We start from the raw sequence: 5,292 nt of genomic DNA, 5'->3' as shown, positions 1-5,292 counted from the left end.
GCTAATTTATTTTTTTATCTCAGCTGTCAATAATATTCAGAATTACACTTTGTGTGTATAATTTACCCATGGTCCTTAAGCTGATATAAGTGATTATTATGTACAGTTTAAGTTATTAATTTTTTCATCTAGCATAGTATTATCTAATTTAAAGGGCAATATGTCTGTATCAGTCAGATACTATTAAACCATGCTGTGTAACAAATAATTCCTAAAATTTCAGTAGGAATGCTTATTGCTAATTCATGTGCAATCTACCGTGGATGTGTATAATTCTCCAGGGCAACTATCCTCTATTTGTTTAGCATTCCAGCCTGCTCTATGTACAATTTCATGGGTTTTTTTCTAATATAAATGCACCCTCCACATACACACACACATCCTAAACCACACTGCAAAAAGGGAAATGAAACACAGAGGGATGGGGAAGATTAATATAAAAAGAGGTTTAATAAGTTTATTTACAGCTGGAAAGGTAAAAGTCAGGAAAAAATGACAAAAATCTGTAGAAGCAAAAATAGTGAACATAAATAGAGATGTGTTGCATAAAAAATGAAATTCCTGTTAAGTTAAACAATATACTTAAGATAAGCAATATAAAAGGTGGTTTTAAGAAGGAACTGACTCTTCACAAAAGGTTGCTACTAATAAAAGATATGAAGGAGGAGTAAAATTGACTGGAGCAGACTTTGGAATAATGAAGTCTTCAATAACTTCTGAAATATACTAGAACATAATTAAGCTTGAAAACTGATTTCAGACAGGAGAATCAGGCCTTCAGGAACATGCCCTGTAAAGTTTCTTTTGTCTAGAAAATGTAGGCTTAACAGTCTGTGTTTGACCCAATGTAATTCTTCATTCCTATCTAATTAGCTTTGAGAATGCTGATCTCATTCTTTTTTGTGTTACAATTTCTTTCTTCTCCCTTAGATGTAAGTTTAACAGAAAAATCTGTGAACTGTACAATGCGTTGTTCATATTTACAAGTCTATCTGACTCCCACATACATACACATAATAGGCAAATAGTCTCAAAAAGAATTTAGGAATTTGAAGTTTTAACTCTAGCACTTCCACAGATTTTGGACACCATTTATTTTCTTTTCCTTGTTGCTTTCATCTTTTCTCTTCTTGTTATATTTGAAAGACTTTATTTGAAAATATTTTAAAGAATAGTGTAGCACGTTTTGTCGTTATTTCTTATCTCCAGTAATTCCATTCACCTAATGGCTTAGGTTACGCACCTAAAATCAATGCACAGAGAAATTTTACATCAAAGCAGAATGGCCAAGTAGAGAAAAATTATATTTTAGCCTTTATTGAGCAAACAACTCTGCTTGGATTAGGTTCTCAATATATAAGACCACTATTTCTGTTAATTTGTAAAAAAAAAAAAATTATCTGGTAATGCAGACACAAAAAAGATACAATATGCATATGCTTTTAATACTGTATTGTATCTTAAAACACCAAAGTCAATTCATTCCAAATCTTTTGTCGATATGTCACGGTTTTATTCAGGTACAAGTTTCTGATTGAATAACCAGCAATTTCTAGTTTTATTTTCTTTATATTAGAATAAGAACTTAGGATATTTTTAAAGCAATCTGAGTATAGGCTTCTTCTATATTCCCGCCATCCCCCACCCCGCCCCTAATCTTTCTGGTTGTCATGTCCACTCCTAATTCAGGGGCCACGGGTTTTGTTGATGTTGTTGTTGTTTACCAATTAACCCATATGTAATTAAGCAAAATTCTTTAGGTAACCAAACTCCTAAAATACTGTTTTTTATTATGTAACAAAATTTTGTTTAAAATCACCCTTATTCAGGGGCGCCTGGGTGGCTCAGTCAGTTGAGCGTCTGACTTCAGCTCAGGTCATGATCTCACAGCTCATGAGTTCGAGCCCCGCATCGGGCTCTGTGGTGACAGCTCAGAGCCTGGAGCCTACTTCTGCTTCTGTGTCTCTCTCTCTTTCTGCTCCTAACCCACTTGCAGTCTGTCTCTGTCTCTGTCAAAAATAAATAAACATTAAAAAAAATTAAAAAGATAAAATAAAATCACCCTTACTCAAAAAAATTTCTTTGAAACAGTATGTAGGTTCTAATGATTTTCAAGTCAGAAACAAATATGTAACTATTTCAGCCTATTCAGTTATTGTTCCTTTACCTGGAATGTTCTTCTCTCAGAACTCCACAAGGTGTTCCCCCTCACTTCTTCTAGTCTCTGCTACTGACTGAACAGAAAGTCTTCCTTGCCTAGCTTGTCTAAAAGAGCCCCCACATAACTATTTATCCCTTATCTTGAATTACTTCTCCTAGCACTTACTACCTGACATGTTCTATTTTTACTTGTATAGTTTCTATGTTTCTCTTCCCACTCTAGAATCAAAGCTCCATGAGTGCTGGTTCTGGCATTTTCTGTTTTCCATTACTGTATCCTAGTGCCTAGACAATTAACTGATTCACAGTAGATGATGAAAAATATCTATTGAATTGCTACATGAAATAATCTTGAGCTCCCATTTCTCCTTCATAACAGAATAAGTAATCTAGATACTTCCAAGTAAATGCAGACAAAGTCAGTATGTTGACAATCATTCTGGTTTACACTTAGTCAAATTCATGGATTCCTCCCTCCTGTCACTTGTCTCCAGGATGCCATTTCAATTCTGGTAATGTGTAAGAGTATGGGCTTACATGCTATCACAGCATGGGGGAAGGCACCTTATCCTTCACAATTCTGCCCGGCACCTGCTGAGATGGAAAAATTCCACCTGAAATTTGATCTTGGCACTTTTTTGTGTGTGTGGAAGCTTCAGTTGATGTCTGAGATCTGCCATCATCTTGGACTGACCAGTATTGACTGCCAAGCTCTTAGATCTGCAGACTGCTCCCATGTGTGGAAATAAGGCATAGGGTAGTAGACACAGAAAACCAAAGGAAACTCAGAGTCACAGGAAGGGGGATACTTGCTTAGGCCATCTCATGAACAGACAAACCAAGTATCTATTTAAAATTTGATGCTCCCATATCATTGTATGGTAAGTCTATGAAGCTGTTTATCCCAGGGTTCCAGGAAGGAATTAGGACACAAACCTTCTCAGTTCTTGGATCTGAAGATTGCTACCATTTTCCACTTTGGCATTTGGCTTGAGATCCCTTCTCAGGAACCCTTAATAACAATGATCCAGTCATATCTTACCTTTCCCCATCAGCCCTTTATCTCCTACACTATGAACATATATTTCTTGCATTCTCTTAAATCGATAGAAATTTTAAGAACTGAGGCCTTCAAGTTTTTAGTGTTTAGAATGTAATGATCTTTTGTTTTCTTTTAACATATTCATCTTTTGCTTTTAAACTTTGACAAGACTATTTTCAATAGCATGCATTCTAAAAGTACTTAGAAATTCTTGTTTTATCTGGTCAACAACTAGGTCAATGAATGTCACTTTCAATGGATTGGCAGGTCTCTGGGGCAACTTCCTGGGAGAAGGGTCAAGAGGCTTCACAGTTCTCAGAATTTCATCCAAATGTATGAACTATGCTGAAATAAAGCACACAACACATACAGTTAAAAAAAAAAAAAGATCAGGAGGGAAAGAAAAATGGCATACTCAAAATTGGCTTTGCCTGACAATGTTTTAACATAAGAACATACCTAAGACATAATGTATTTGTTGTTTCAGTTATAACATTGGAAAGTAAACATTATCATCAAGACAACTGAAAAGAACACTCATGATGTGAGGGTCTTTAATGTGTAGCAGAAAAAAAGTATTTATTTTAAAGCATAAACACTATCACCAAGGACAAACAGACATGAAAGGAGAGATGTGGTTGTGAATTCAGAGATCATTGAAGAATGTCAATAATTTGCTCCAAAAGATTCTTAACTATTAGATATGGCTTTGGCTATCAGGAACTTCAGAAAGAGAAAAAAAAAATCTGCTACATTTGCTTCTCAAAACAGACATTTCTAATTTCAATACAGGAAATTATTTGGTCACTATTAAACTTTGAGTTTATAGAAAATGTGGAAGATACAGAAAACTGAAAATCAAACCAAGAATATTTTCATGTCCCAAAGACAAAGCCACATTTCTATAATCATTTAATTGTTTGTTTTTTTTTCTTTCTTTCTTTCTTTTTTTTCTTTTTTTTTTTTTTTTTTTTTTTTAGTTCCTGTAAAGTTCTCTTTGGTCTGTCTGCATACCTGTGGTAATATTACACACAGAATAATCTATCTTGGATGTTTTGTTCACTTAATATTATAACATGAGACCTCCATATTATTATAAGCCCTTCATTAACATTTATTGACTACATAATACTCAAGATTGAAAATCATGGTGTTGCTAAGTTACTGGGGTTGGAAATATATAAATTTCAGTGGTATATGTATGAGTTTTTTTCCCCAAACTTTATTGCCATTTTTTAGAAATCTTAGAAAACAGTCTTTCTAGAATACAGTCACACCACTTAAAGTCTGAAATTATAAAAGATTCTAAAGCATTAACATGTACCACCCAAACTGTTGAAATCCCATTTGAGATACTGTAAGAACCCAATCACTGCATAGTTATGTACACTTTCTGATGCCTCAGTGTAGTTCCTTCTGTGTGTTTCCATCTAGCTCCCCAAAATGAAAGACCACCTATTTCCTTCAAATCTCGAAACAAACTTTCTTTTTAATAAATTGAATAATAATACTATTCTATTACCATCCGTAATGAACAAAACAAATTTAGAAATAACTATTCCATGTTTAGTCATTGCTACAATGCTTCATTCAACTGAGAAAAATGCTTGTGATTTAAGATTTGCCAAACATTTTCAATCCCTCTTCAATGACTTCCATGTAGACAATAGCTGTCTCCAGGATCAGCAGTATATAATCTTGATGAAAAGATTAATTCTAATGTATATTCAAAAATCTTATCACAGCACTATTTCAGAGCCATAATGCTGGAAATCAGGCCTTTGACAAAGCAAATTCTTTGACAAAGAATGGCCGAATACAGGACTATGTCACAGCTTTTCTCCTCTTCTCTATTAAAATAATCAGATACAGGATTTTAAATAATCATGATGCGTGTTCTTTTGACATAGCATATGGGATTTAGAGCATTTGTTAGTATTGAAGTTATGTTCTAAAGGCATACACTTAAACTTTCTGAATCACGCCAATTTTTGTAACGATTAATATTAGCTCATGCTCTTTACGTTCGTGTTGTAACAATGAAAATTCTTGCTGAGGTGAACGGATATCTCTTTCTTTTGTGGGGGAGG

Source organism: Leopardus geoffroyi, chromosome B1, assembly GCF_018350155.1.
Source record: "Leopardus geoffroyi isolate Oge1 chromosome B1, O.geoffroyi_Oge1_pat1.0, whole genome shotgun sequence".
NCBI classification, from domain to species: domain Eukaryota; kingdom Metazoa; phylum Chordata; class Mammalia; order Carnivora; family Felidae; genus Leopardus; species Leopardus geoffroyi.
This window is presented reverse-complemented; position numbering follows the sequence as displayed.